The sequence below is a fragment of the Schistocerca gregaria genome, chromosome 1 (assembly GCF_023897955.1).
Source record: "Schistocerca gregaria isolate iqSchGreg1 chromosome 1, iqSchGreg1.2, whole genome shotgun sequence".
NCBI lineage: Eukaryota > Metazoa > Arthropoda > Insecta > Orthoptera > Acrididae > Schistocerca > Schistocerca gregaria.
In genome coordinates, this window is record NC_064920.1 from 173,545,016 (window position 1) to 173,552,554 (window position 7,539).

Here is a 7,539-nt window from a genome sequence, read left to right on the forward strand (position 1 = left end):
TTTTGCATTTTATATGTTCATTCCTTTGCCTCTAGAGGGCCCCGAATTGTAGCGTTTAACATGGTGGTGAGTAATCTAAGGAAGCGAACAGAATCTGAAATCGAGTTTCGAATTCGAAGAGCTCGTCCACACATGATGTGTCCTCTCCTTCAGCGAAAAAATTCCAGATCACATACGAGCTCTGCGACATCAGCAACAACACGACGCCTTCGTTCACTGTCAACGATCATCCTTCATACAGAATGAGATTTTCACTCTGCAGCGGAGTGTGCGCTGATATGAAACTTCCTGGCAGATTAAAACTGTGTGCCCGACCGAGACTCGAACTCGGGACCTTTGCCTTTTGCGGGCAAGTGCTCTACCAACTGAGCTACCGAAGCACGACTCACACCCCGTACTCACAGCTTTACTTCAGCCAGTATCCGTCTCCTACCTTCCAAACTTTACAGAAGCTCTCCTGCGAACCTTGCAGAACTACCACTCCTGAAAGAAAGGATATTGCGGAGACATGGCTTAGCCACAGCCTGGGGGATGTTCCAGAATGAGATTTTCACTCTGCAGCGGAGTGTGCGCTGATATGAAACTTCCTGGCAGATTAAAACTGTATGCCCGACCGAGACTCGAACTCGGGACCTTTGCCTTTTGCGGGCAAGTGCTCTACCAACTGAGCTACCGAAGCACGACTCACACCCCGTACTCACAGCTTTACTTCAGCCAGTATCCGTCTCCTACCTTCCAAACTTTACAGAAGCTCTCCTGCGAACCTTGCAGAACTAGCACTCCTCGAAGAAAGGATATTGCGGAGACATGGCTTAGCCACAGCCTGGGGGATGTTCCAGAATGAGATTTTCACTCTGCAGCGGAGTGTGCGCTGATATGAAACTTCCTGGCAGATTAAAACTGTGTGCCCGACCGAGACTCGAACTCGGGACCTTTGCCTTTCGCGGGCAAGTGCTCTACCAACTGAGCTACCGAAGCACGACTCACACCCCGTACTCACAGCTTTACTTATGCCAGTATCCGTCTCCTACCTTCCAAACTTTACAAGATGGGAGAAAGGACAGGGCATTCCATTCGCCGAATGCCCTTTTTTTCTAGGAGTTCCTCCAAACGCCCTGTTGGATGCAATCTCGTTTATCCATAAAACGGAAGACAGGACCGAGTTCACCCCAGGGAAGACGTACATGGAGAAGGGGTCCAGGTGGTGATAACGTTGACTGCGAGTGTACCGTGTTCACGGATTTGACATCAATACGCCCATGTACTCTGAGCACTGTGGGAGTTAACATCTGACATCATCAGTCCCCTACAGATTAGAACTACTTAAACCTAACTAAGCTAAGGACATCGCACACATCCAGGCCCGAGGCACGATTCGAACCTGCGACCGTAGCGGTCGCGCGGTTTCAGCCTGAAGCGCCTAGAACCACTCGGCCACACCGTCCGGCGCCCGTGTAACATTACGCCTATAAACTTTCTTGTGACTGTGAAGCTTATGTCGACTAACCAGCATGCTTTTAGAGAGCATCGCTTGTCCGAAACTCATCTTACCCTTTTCTCACACAATATATTGCGAATTGTAGATGAATGGCAACAGGCAGATTCCATGTTTCTAGATTTCTGGTAAGCATTTGACACGGTCTCCCCTTGTATTATGTTAATGAAGGTGCCATCGTATGGAATAAGTTCACAGATATCTGAGCGGCTCGAATACTTTTTAAGCAAAAGAACCCAATATTTTGTCCTCGACTGAGAGTGTTTATAGAGACAAAGTTTTTCTTCAGGAGTACCCCAGGGAAATGTGATACAGTCAAACCTACGTACAACGGTTACCAATAGTCCCGGCTGATTTTCTACATGTGCTATTCAATTACCACTCACTACAACGATGAAGTAAATTTAGCTACAACCTGTTTCGAGGAATTTATCATTTCCTACTTCTAAGAAGCTCACTATAGTGGTAGAAACTGTTTGTTTAGCTGCTTGCCCTTCGGCCTTTTCTTTCCAGAAGCTTCGCTACATACTGCAGTACTGTAATTTTTCTATCGGTAAAGTAAATAGCGTACAGCTGCGGGCGAGCTGTGCTGAGAGGCAAATATCAGAGAGTTCCTTTGTTTGAACGAGTGTTCATTTTCTCCAATGCTTCTGTAGCAGACATAAGTGTTTTGTCTGGCTCCTACAGAGCTTATCTCCGTGATTTTTGCATTCTGTGCATGTCTTTAGTTGATATAAACGCTTTGGACTTGGCTACGTTTTGGACAATGGCTGATCAGGGAAACAAATATGGTTGGACACAAAAATTTTCAGGGACATTGGTAACGGAACGAAACAAGCAGACGTGGAGAGGAAGTTTGGACTTACACTATCAACGTTAGCTACATCCCCCCCCCCCCTAAAAAAAAAAAGTTTTCTAGGTGGCAAATTTAACCCTTCAAAAAAAAAAAAAAAAAGAATGAAGACAGCTGCTGCTGACGATGTGGACGTGGACAGAACTACACTGCGGTGGTTGAGTGAGGTGCGTGCGCAGAATGTATCAGTTAATGGTCCATTGATATGTCAAAAAGCCTTAGACTTCTCTAAGTTTCTTGGCGGTTCTAATGTTAAGGCAAGTAATGGATGGCTGCAAAGATTTAAGGACAGACATGGGATCTTTTTTAAACTGATTCCAGGACAAGAAAGATCAGCATCTTCAGGTGATGTAGAAATTTGGGGGGAAAACACCATGCGTAAACTGTTAGAAAAATACAGTCCTGAAAAATTATAGAACGCAGATGAGGCGGCATTGTTTTATCAACTGATGCCAGAGAAGACGATTGCCTTTAGAGGATGAAATTGTACAGGAGGGGTCTAACGTGCGCATAATTGTTCTTCTGTGCAGAAACGCATCAGGTGCACACAAATTGACACCACTGGTGATCGGACGTCAACAAACCCACGCTTGCTTCAAAAGTTTAAGAAGCTTACCGGATAAGAGGGTTCATAAATTTTATTTTACCTTCCTTTAATTTATAAGTTTATTCAGTACAGTATAGTTTCAGCTGTAATGTTTGGATACAGTCGTAGTGTAAACGTGATTTCTCTTATGGCGGTCAGTAACAAGGGTTAGGGTTGTTTGGGGGAGGAGACCAAACAGCGAGGTCATAGATCTCATTGGATTACGGAAGGAGCGGGAAGGAAGTCGGCCGTGCTCTTTGAAAGGAACCATCTCGGCATTTGCAATAACAAGGCAAACCGAAAAGCATGGATGACGTCTACTCGTTTTAGCGAGTGGCAGCTTTCGCTTGATAAAGAGACCTCAATGAAGAGTAAGAAATTTGCATTGCTGGTGGATAATTGTAGTGCGCATAACAACATTCCAGAGTTGAAGAACGTTGAACTATGCTACTTCACACAGAACTGCACTTCGACTTTTCAGCCACTAGATACGGGGATAATTAAGAACTTTAAGACAAAATACCGTTCACGTTTAGTTCAACACGTGATCCCAGACACTGAAAGAAAGGTGAGAAATCCCTACAGTTTCAATCTGAAGCAGGCTTGTGACATTATTGCTTGTTCCAGAAATAGTGTACAGCCGAATGTGATTGTGAACTGCTGGAAAAATGCAAGAATTTACGAAAGTGAAGATATTGGTGAGAATGTTGTGGATGAGATAATGCAGGATGATATTCAAAGTGATCTAGAGATATAGTCAGCAGTTAGTGGTAAAGCAATAGATGTTCCAGTAGTTGAATACTTGTCAGTGGATGGTGAGGCGTTAGTGTTTGAAACGTATACCGACGAACCTATAAAGGGTAACTCACCTGTTGAAGATTTTGACGATGACAGTGATGTGATAAGTGCAAATCCCCCTCCTCTGACGGATAATAGGTCTCTTGGAAAACATTCAGCAAGGTAGCATATTTAATCCCCACTGTTTCACCGTAACAGTTGATTGCTTTCCAGGAGATAAAGACAATATTCACAAGCGAATCTTTAAGAAAGTAGAAACAAAGGAATAAAAGTGAATTTTTCTGTGCACAAAAGTAAGACAGTCTACAGGTATAGAATTAATAAGTGAAGCGAACAAAATCAGTTTCATTATTCGCCTTTTAACGTTATTTATTTCATCAGAAAAGTACTACAGTAATATACTTCTCAGCCACGAAAACATGGCTCCTTGCTCCGAGTCACGATAACAAAACCTCATTATAACAATAACCCTGGTACAATAGTTTAATTTTCTTAGTCCCATGAAATTCATTATATGGAGGCCTGACTGTATTACCCATTGTTCTCTACATAGATGACTTCGTAGACAGGGTGCACATCAAACTGTGGTTGTTTGCTTCTACACACTGACCTTTCAGTGGGGTACACTATTCCCAGTGACGGGTTAGCTGGCGGAGACCGTGATTGTAGAATGCTACATTTTGATATTGAGGAAATGTTTCACTTCGACATGATTCTCAGAATGGTTTCTTCATTCAACGAAAGAAGAAGAAGTTTCTGGATGCCATGTCTGTAGAACACGATAGATGGGGCAAAATTTGAGAGACTAACCTAGATGCGTGTGCTGTGCTGAGTGAACTGGAGTGTCTTTCAGGAGCAAAATCAGCCGGCTGCGGTGGCCGAGCGGTTCTAGGCGCTCAGTCCGGAACCGACCGACTGCTACGGTCGCAGGTTCGAATCCTGCCTCGGCCATGGATGTATGTGATGTCCTTAGGTTAGTTAGGTTTTAAGTGGTTCTAAGTTCTAGGGGACTGATGACCTCAGATGTTAAGTCCCATAGTGCTCAGAGCCATTTGAACCATTTTTGAGGAGCAAAATCATATCAACGCACAGTTTCCTCCATAACATAACGCATAGAACATCATCCGAAATTGTGCTAAACGCATTATCTGAACATTATTTCGAGTAGTTAGTTCATGAGCCCACGTGAATAGTTGACAGTTGTGGAAAAACACTTGCCCTCTTAGCAACATATAATCCTGAGTTAAAAGCGATCATCAAAACGGATACAGGGATTAGTGAACACAGGATTGTCGTAGCGAGACTGAATATTGTAACCCCCAAATCCTCCAAAAATAAACAAAAAATATACTGATTCAAAAAGCACATAAAAATTCACTTGACGCCTTCCTGAGAGACAATCTCCACTCATTCCAAATTAATAATATAAGTGCAGACCAGATATAGGGTAAATTCATAGAAATAGTATCGGTAGCAATTGAGAGATTTATACCAACTAAATTAACAAAAGTCGTAGCTGATCCTCCTTGGTACACAAAACGGGTCAGAACACTGTTGCAGAAACAGCGAAACAAACATGCCAAATTTAAACAGACGCAAAATCCCCAAGATCGACGACCTCTTACAGAAGCTTGAAATGTATCGGGCCTTCAATACGAGATGCTTATAGCAGTTGCACAACGAAACTTTGTCTCGAAACCTGGCAGAAACTCCAAACAGATTCTGGTGGTATATCAAGTATGTTAGCGGTAAGAAACAATCAATGCCTTCTCTGCAGGTGTCGAAGTTGGTGACACTAGGAAGATACAAGACGACTTAGACAAAGTATCTAATAGGAGTGATGAGTGGCAGCTAGCTCTGAATGTAGAAAAATGTATGTTGAGGCGAATGAGCAGGAAGAAGAAACCTGTAATATTCGGATTTAGTATTGCCAGTGTCCTGCCAGCAGTTTAAATATCTGAGCATAAAGTTGAAAAGTGGTATGAAATGTAACGAGCATGTGGGAACTCTGATAGGGAAGTGAGAGGTCGACTTAGGTTTATTGGGAAGATTTCAGGAAAGAGTGGTTCACCTGTAAAGGAGACCACACGTAGGATTCTGGTGCCACCTACTCTTGAGTATTGCTCGAGTGTCTGCTCATCTGTACTAGATGATCTACCAGATAGTGTCGGAAGAGTCGGAAGTTCCATGCAGCTTTTCGCGGATGATGCTGTAGTATACAGAGAAGTTGGAGCATTAGAAAATAGTAGCGAAATGCAGGAAGATCAGCAGCGGATAGGCAATTGGTGCAGGCAGTGGGAAATGTAATGTATTGCGAATACATAAAAAGAAGGATCCTTTATTGTATGATTATATGATAGCGGAACAAACACTGGTAGCTGTTACTTCTGTAAAATACCTGGGAGTATGCGTGCGGAACGATTTGAAGTGGTATGATCATATAAAATTAATTGTTGGTAAGGCGGGTACCAGGTTGAGATTCATTGGGAGAGTCCTTAGAAAACGTAGTCCATCAACAAAGTAGGTGGCTGACAAAACACTCGTTAGACCTATACTTGAGTATTGCTCATCAGTGTGGGATCCGTACCAGATCGGGTTGACGGAAGAGATAGAGAAGGTCCAAAGAAGAGCGGCGCGTTTCGTCACAGGGTTATTTGGTAAGCGTGATAGCGTTACGGAGATGTTCAGCAAAATCAAGTGGCAGACTCTGCAAGAGAAGCGCTCTGCATCGCGGTGTAGCTTGCTCGCCAGGTTTCGAGAGGGTGCGTTTCTGGATGAGGTATCGTATATATTGCTTCCCCCTACTTATACCTCCCGAGGAGATCACGAATGTAAAATTAGAGAGATTAGAAAGGAAGACATCGAAGCGACACGGAGGCAGTCTGCTACATTCGTTACCAGTAAGTTGGAATAAACGTAACTGTCATGAAGACGCTTAGGGAGCTCAAATGGGAATTCCTGGAGGGAAGGCGACGTTCTTTTGGAGAAACACTATCGAGAAAGTTTAGAAAACAGGCATTGAAGCTGACTGCCACACGATCCTCTTATCGCCAACATACAATGCGCATTAGGACCACGAAGATAGGATGAGGAAAATTAGGGCTCGCAAGGAGGCATTTAGACAGTCACTTTTCCTCGCTCTCTTCTCGAATGGAAGAGGGAAGGAAATGACTAGTACTGGTGGTACACAGTACCCTCCACCACGCACCGAACCGTGGCTTGCGGAGTATCTATGTAGATGCAGATGAGCACCAAAACGAAAATGTTTGACATAGTTCCAAGATGCATTAGGTGTTTTCATTTATAGGTACGAGGGAGTACGCACAGAATTAGTGCTCTGAATCTGTTTTCATCGCTATCCTTTTCACTTCATAGCAAGCAGTACCGCCGACGTACGAGAGCTAGCGGAACACAATGTACAGGTCGCCACGCCAACAGACCACTGCCATGTGCCCACATGCAGCCGATGCGTCACTTTCGGGAGTGTGACTGATTGTCCTGCTATCCTGCTACATGTGTTTGCAATTAAACCCACTGATTGCCGTCGATTCCTTTTTGTCTCACAATGTAACGGTCATCTGCTGCTAACGTAGCTACATAGATCTGAAGACGATGCAGGAAGCTCGAAATTTATGATACATTTAAAAATAAATCTGAGGTTAGGACTGAAGAACTGAAAACTCTGACGTCCAGTTATGACATGAACACGACTCGTTGTTGACACAGTTACATAGATCTGAAGGTGATCCAGGGAGATCAAACCTAGTCCTGTATTTTTTTTAAGAAATGAGCTACTAGGATCGAAAA

The 7,539-nt window shown here is 43.7% G+C and overlaps 2 non-coding genes across 2 annotated transcripts; both read right to left on the minus strand.

Annotated features, from left to right (window-relative positions):
- Positions 1–306: 306 nt before the first annotated feature.
- On the minus strand, positions 307–381 carry Trnal-caa (transfer RNA leucine (anticodon CAA)). The gene has a single exon. It is a non-coding gene; the product is annotated as a tRNA-Leu (tRNA).
- Positions 382–605: 224 nt separating this feature from the next.
- On the minus strand, positions 606–680 carry Trnal-caa (transfer RNA leucine (anticodon CAA)). Its single transcript has one exon. It is a non-coding gene; the product is annotated as a tRNA-Leu (tRNA).
- Between the last annotated feature and the right edge of the window lie 6,859 nt (positions 681–7,539).